We start from the raw sequence: 7,422 nt of genomic DNA, 5'->3' as shown, positions 1-7,422 counted from the left end.
GTGCATGTAGAGGTGTGAACCCAAGCCTACAATGATGTAGCCTCATGTCTAGGGGTGAGAAAAGAAGAAGATTCAGTCAAGGAAAGTCAACAACTGTAGAGGGGAAAAGTATCACAGTTTTATGGACCTCTACAGAAACATTCCCGACAGAAACATTGATTCCTCTCTTTAGAAGTAACCTGCAGATAGTCCAGATAGCGAACCTCCTGGGATCATTGTATTTATTGCCAAGGCTCTACCATTCTGAATAGTTCATTGTTCTCTATCATGTTTACCTCCTGGCTGCATGTTGGGGGCTTCTCTGGCTGTGCTGAGCCTCAAATAGCAGAATCCCTAGAACCACCAGGATCCAGCCAGCCAGGCTCATCCGGATGACATTGTCCATTGAGTGATCCTGATTGAGTAAGGCTAGGAATTGTGAACAAAGAGGTCACAGATGTCAGTAAAGACCAAAATCACCCCAGGATCCCTGAAGGTCCACCCAGGGCACCCACCTTCCCTTGACAGGACTCAACCCTATGAGCCCAGTCCCGTAACTGATAGTATCTCCTTATCCACCACACTTGGAGTCTGACTTGTTTTGTGATGAGCTGATGATACCAGCTGCTACTGAGAACCTAAAAACAAGAGTGTTGGTGAAGAGGTGAAGACACTTGAGACTTTCCCTTGGATTCTGTGTTCTTATATACCCCACTTCTCACGAAGAACTTTTATGGAGTCCCTTAAGGAACCTTTCTCTGCTGTAGCAGGGTTTACTCTGGTTTCTTCCTGGGATGCTTCAGCCTCTATGTGTGCTATGAATTCAGAGCTTAAATCCAATTTGCTTTGAAACAAAGTTTAGCTGAGCCCCAAGAACTCGGGATTAGTGAGAAAAATGGTATTCCATTCAGAAATAATTGAGCCCGTGTATGCTCTCTGTTCATTCTGGGACACAGGACCACAGAAGCTAATTCCCCTGGAGATGAGAGTTTCCACTTATTCAACAGCTGAGGATCCAGGATCCATGGATGAGGGGTGGCTCCTCAGGGGCTCCCGAATGTCAGAAACACAAAGGGGTGAAGGTCCAGAGCTGCCTCTCCCTCATTCCACCTTAACCAGTCCACCTGGTGTTTCATCATTCATTTATTCTTTTATTATTTCATTTATTGTAATATTCATTTATTGTATAGTTAGGAATACCTACAATGGGACACACACACACACTCACACACACATGCATGAAAACATACTAATATGTATTTTCTAAATGGTGGTGGTGCCAGTGGTTTATAAAAACAGTATTTATACTTTTTTTTGAAGTGTGAATCTAGGTGGGAAGACTAAAAACATACATGCAAAACCATACGTGATAAAAATATTAAGAATATGAATAAATATTTGTAGATATAACTATGCTTAGAAAGGTGTGCATACATACATTTATATATAATGTATATAACCATAGATACTTATGTATATGCGTAATTTCAGATATTCACATAATAGATCTATGTGTAATGACAAACATATTTTTATTTCAAGCTAGAAAAATTGGCATACAATTTGGAAATAAAATATTGAAATTTCCGTTTTCTTCTGGTTAATATAAATTATAAGTAAATCAGAAGACATCAACTGAAAAGCAGTTGGAAGGGAGAGAATCTGTACTGTTAATGAGAAATAAAATTAATGTACCTGAAACAACAGCTTTGTTTTGTATAATTAACTATTACTTAGAAAATATGAAAGAATCAAAGATTCTGCTTAAACGTTGTTATTGTAGTTGAGCAATTCTTAAAATTTCCTATGAATGTACACTTTTATAAATAAAACACTAAAACACTTCTGAAGTTCATTAACAAACTTAAATTTTATTTATTTTATTTTTTATTAGCATATTCATTGTTACAAATCATACTTATTCTTTATGCCCCTTATACAATCTCTCCCCCTCCCCCCTCTAATAAGCATAGATTTGTTCCCTCCATCTGATAGATTGACTGTTCTTCTGTTGGACAAACCTTGATTTTAAACACGTTGGATGAGAAGATTTAATGTTAACAAGCAGTTACTTTCTATAATAAATATATAAATTTAATCTATCTCAATGAAAATGGGAGTAAAACTACTTATTTTTAAACTAAAAATTTATATATCTTAAATGTATGTATTACTTCCAAAGTTTTAGAGAAAGAGCAACAAAGCAGATTAGAAATGAATTACACAGAAGACGTTCTGTGCAATAATCCCCTAATTTACTCCAGTGAGCAGGTGCACAGTTCCTCCTTAGCCTCAGGTATGCACTGAGTATAGAGGCCTCCAGCTAAGCACAGGACAGGCCACGCCCAGTGGTACTCTCAGCCTGGTGTGCTTCTCTGTAAAGGAGCGTGTCTAGTGTGAGCTCCACCCTCACCCACAACCAGATCCTATCTTGGCGTGAGCAGCCTTCTATCCTGGTCTGAGAGGGCTCAAGGACTCCCCACATGTGTGGGTGAGAAGCTCTATCCTACGGGTCTCTTGGAAAAGACAAATAAGAGCTGCTAAAGGATCATCTGTCTGTCCTTCCTCTAACTTTCCCAGCCTCTCTTCCTCCTCCATCAGTCCCAGCATCTTCTCTGTCTAGTCAGGTCTGAACACCAAATCCTGCTAACCTGGACACTTTTCCTTCTACTCATCACACATTCTCCAAAACAGGTTAGGAGCCTGAGAGTCATGCAGAGCTGTGGCGGGTGGTGGCTTTTAGTAGAAAATCTGAAAAAGTTTGTGTGATACATGAAAGAGGAGAGATCGTGAACCAGTGGGATTTTATAAATCTTTGCTTTTTCCATAATATTGTGACTTCTCATCCTGAGACTCCGGGACTGATGGATGGAAATCACTTTCACCTGTCCCTGTCTCTATAGACTTTTTCATTCTTACAAATCACAGTTTTCGGGAGAAGCAGGACAGGCCCAGAGAGGGCTGGAGACCAGAGCGGGTCTAGGATGAGCCACATCCCAGATGCCCCAGAAGGTCACAAATGAAGGGTCTTTGGAGGTCACTTCCAGGTAGCTCCCCCTTATCCAGATGGGGAAGTGCAGGGCAGGAGGTGAAAAGGCTTTCTCAGAAGGTCAACCTCCCAAGGAGAGGCTGAGCCAACAAAGACTCAGCCCCACCTCCCAGGCGTCCCTCCCACTCCCGATTCTTAGACTAAGCGCCTGACTAGTTTTCTCCCCCGGTCCTGGCTCCCTGGTGAGTCATAATGAGGATCCTGCTCAGGGATGGGGAGGGGACAGATCCAATTCCTCCACCCTGTCAACTCTGGTCCCTTCCTTCCTACCTGGACCTTGGACATCTCCTTCTCCTGTGACCACCACAGAGGTAACAACTGCTCCATCCCCAGTGCCCCCAAAAGCCACATGGACCATGACCTTATTGTCCACACTTTTCCATTCTCCTCTGGGGAACAGAACCCTTCCCTGGATATTGGAAATAGGACTGACGTGATTATAGAAGTTTCTGTAGGGTCAGGGTGTCTATGTTTCCACCACCCATGGTGTCAGGACCTGCTGGTGACGGGCTGGGTCACCCAGAGGTTCTGATTCTGAGATGGAAACATCAGGAGGTGAACGGCTGGAGGCCTCTGTCTTCTACCCTCAGTCCTATCATGTTTCCTCTGAGGTCACCCATGTCTCATGCCAATCCTTCCTACTCATTAACCTGGCTGAGAATCCAGGAGTGGGGTGCCTGAGGGTGAAAAGTTCCTGTCTATTCATGGGCTGGACCTACCTCCAGCAGACTCTCCCCCTTTCTTCCCCTCATTTGTTATTGTCTCAGAGCTCTCCTGGGGGCCAGACCCAAAGCTGATGCTTTGAGCTCAGAGAGAACAGGGTCAAGGGCTCCTCACAGATCTCCAAGCCTTCTTCCAATAACCTCACTTCACACATACAAAGCCACCCCAGGCTTCCTCCCTTACCACTTGGGGATCCGCCTGTGTGGGTAGGAGGAAAAGATTTTTAACGTCTTTAGTTAATCAGAATTGGGGCAGGGTAAGGGGCCAGAGCTGCTGGGCTCCCCAGTTCATCCTGGCTGATCCTCCCCCAGGCTGGGCCCCCAACATTTCCCTCTGCCTTGATCCCCTCCCCCATCCAGCCTAGTCGCAGAGTCCCTGAGAGCCCTGCTTGTATCTCTGCTTGACTCTCAGCTCCCTGGAAGACAAGCTTAAGTATTTAAGGGGAAATTAGATCCTCTGAGAGACTCAAAACTGTCCTGGGGGAGTCTATACCCATTGAGCAAAGAGGCTTCAGTTACCAGCTGTTGAGATGAATTCTGTAGGGGGTAAGTAGGGGCTGGGGCCTCACAGCATCCTGGGAATGAGCACAGGAAATGGGTAAGGGGCTGGGGCTGTCTTGGGAGTTCCAACCTCTAGTCAAAGTCTTCTCCTACATCTGCCCTGTGGCTTCCCCAAGACCCTTCCTTTGCCCATCTGACATTTTTCAGCTCCAGGTGAAAACGGTAGTGTGGCATGACTTGGAGGGCCCCTTTGGCCTTCTCTCTGAAAGATTAATCCAGTCTGGCTGATCCTCCCTCAGAGCCCCCCTTACTCCTATCCCAGCCAGAGCTGTCCTGGGGGCAGGGCCCTGAACTGACCCTTTGAGCTCAGACAAGACAGGGTCAGGGGCTTCTCACCTGAGACCATGAGCTCCAGAGGGTCACTGGGGTGTGATAAAAGGTAGGAGAAGTTGCTTTGTGAGCCATAGCATCTGTAGGTCCCTCCATGGGCTGAGGTCACAGGACTCATGGAGAATTCAGCCTGGTACTGCTGGGCTTGGTACTTGGATATAAGATGCAGAGGGGCATTGGCTCTCCCATCCTTTACCAGAAGGAAAGTGTCCATTAGGCTCCATGACTGACACAGCAGGGTCACATTCTCTCCTGAGGCTGCTGTGGAGCCTGGCTGCACTGAGAGGGAGGTGTCCTAGAGAGAAGGATGGGTGAGGGTCTTCCCCCAACCTTGTTCTGAGCTGAGACATCACAAGGGTCTCTCTCTGAGGATGCCCATTCTCTCTGTCTGTCTCTGTTTTCTCTGAGTCTCTTTCCATCCCCTGTCTCTCTCTGTCTCCCTTTTTAGAGACCCCCACCCCTCACCTGGTTCTCCCCCAGCAGGGCCTGTGCAGAGTCTGGGTCCCTGACTGAACTTGCTGGGCTCCTCACCTGTGATCAGGATGTCCAGGGGGTCACTGGGGGCCAATCACTCAGAGGAGAGGTTGTGTGCACCGTAGCACCTGTACTGGCACCTGTGGGAGCTGCTCACAGGGCCCAGAGAGAAGTCAGCTTGAGAGAGCCCAGTCTGGGGCTGTCAGCCAGGGTGCTGGGGGAGGTCACGTCCCCTCTCTCTGGACAGAGCAAATCTGTCATAGCCAACATCAGAGCGACACTGGAGGGTCAGGCTTTCTCCATTGGCCACGACAGGGCCCTGCTGGGTCAGGAGGGAGGGCTTCCTGGACACACCTGGAGGGAAAGACAAGCCGTGAATGCAGGGGGCAGGTTCCTCCCAAACACCTCCCTTCTCCCATCCTGGGCCTGCAGGTCTCAATGTCTCTCACACTCTGTGTCTCTGGCCCAAGAGCTCTGAGCTCCTCTTACCTCACACTCCCTCCTGGGGCACTTCTGAGAGAAAAACTTTCAGAAATATGTTTGATGCCTCAAAGAATAAATGGGGCAAGGATGAGTCATCCTCACCTGAGACCAGGTGCTCCAGAATATTAATGAAATCCGACCTCACCTGAGGTTTGTTCTTGTAATAGCCACAACACCTGAATATCCACCTGTGGCTGGGGGTCATGGAGCCCTCCTGATTAAGGGCTTCGAACTGCCCATAATGGTATTGCTGTGAGTCCAGGGTCCAAGAGAGCTTCTGTTCTCCTTCCTTAATCAGAACAAAACTGCTAAATCTAAGCCATGACCCACACTAGAGTGTCACATTCTCTCCTGAAGTCACAACAGGGCTGGGCAGGGTTGAAAGGGTGGGTTTGCTGTAGGCTCCTAGAAGAGAAGGAGGCAGCTGTGTTAAATGGGCCTCACACCTCCCACATTATACCCCAGGGCTAGACTGTGAGATGGGGACATGCCTGAGAGCAGACCACCTTCCTGAGGGCAGAGCCTGAGGCTGGGACGACTGAGTGTCCTCTCACCTGTCACCACCAGCTCCAGGGGTCACTGCTCTCTGACCTCCCAGCAAGGCTGTGATAGTAACAGCAATATCGCCCTGCATAGTGCTCTGTCATGGATGGGGTAGAGAACTTGGCCTGGTCTCTGAGCTCCAGTGGTCTCTGTCTGACCCAGGACACCGAGCTTCCTTCTTTAATCAGATGGTACTCCTGGGCCTCCAGGGTCCCCTGACACCAGATGGTCACAGGCTTCCCCTGGAGGATCACAGAGCCAGGCTCAGCCCAGACGGTGGGTTTGGGGAGGGTCCCTGAAAGGAATCGGAGACTAGGTGCCTATGTATTCTCCATCCTTCAGATCTCAGCCTCAGGGCCCTCCTGGATATTTCAGTCATTCAGCTCAGAACTGCTGTTCTCCATCCCCCAGCTGCCCAGAGGTAGCCCCCTTGTCCACAGTGAGGGGGTGGGACCTGGAACACCTGGGGACAGACTCAACTGCCTGCACTTGGCTCCTGTAGCTGAGACTCAGCCCTGGAAGAGAGCTTCCTGTGAGAGATTTGCCCCATGAAACCTGAGCAGGTCTTCATTTTCCCCTGAGCCTCCTGAGCCCCTGGGATGTCCTGATAGAACAGAGCCTGGCTGCGGGGCAGGGTCCCTCTCAGACTAGTGTCTCCTTTCCTCCTTTTCAAATCTCACCAAGGCAGAACAGGGCTGTGAGTGTGGGGGTCATGGCATCCCCTCCCATGGGACCCAGCTTTGCAGATGGATGAGACCATGATGTCTGGCAGGACAGACAGATACACAGGGTGTGGACACTTGGAGGATGGGTCCTCCCATGGCAGGGCTGTCACATCAGCACAGGAAGGGGAACTGACCATCCCCAGGAGCCTGGCTCTTTTTTCCCCAGAGCTGGGGCTGAGATGGGAGCCAGACTCTCCAGACATTCTAGATAGAAATGGTGTCTCTCCTGACCCTTGGCTTCTCTTTTCCTGGCCTGAACTTCCTTGTCCAGGCATTGACACATATTTATTGAGTATTTGTAATATGCCTGACCCTGGAGACACATCACTGAATAAAATAGATTATTTATTTATTAATTTTTATTGAATCATAATTGATTATACATATTTCTTGGGTTCAACGTTGACATACATTGATCAAATCAATATTACTAGCATCAATATTGCTACAAATCATACTTATTCTTTATGCCCCTTGTCCAATCTCTTCCTATCCTCCTCTCCCTCCCTCCCATCTCTGATAACCCTAGATTTCTTCTCTCCTTCTGAAACAGTAA

The 7,422-nt window shown here is 48.0% G+C and overlaps 1 pseudogene; it reads right to left on the bottom strand.

Moving 5' to 3' along the window:
- Positions 1 to 221: 221 nt before the first annotated feature.
- On the bottom strand, positions 222 to 6,855 carry LOC103604755 (annotated as a pseudogene).
- Positions 6,856 to 7,422: the final 567 nt, after the last annotated feature.

The sequence above is a fragment of the Galeopterus variegatus genome, unplaced genomic scaffold (assembly GCF_000696425.1).
Source record: "Galeopterus variegatus unplaced genomic scaffold, G_variegatus-3.0.2 Scaffold5374, whole genome shotgun sequence".
NCBI lineage: Eukaryota > Metazoa > Chordata > Mammalia > Dermoptera > Cynocephalidae > Galeopterus > Galeopterus variegatus.
Note: the sequence above shows the minus strand (reverse complement) of the source record. Positions and strands in the feature narration are given on the sequence as shown.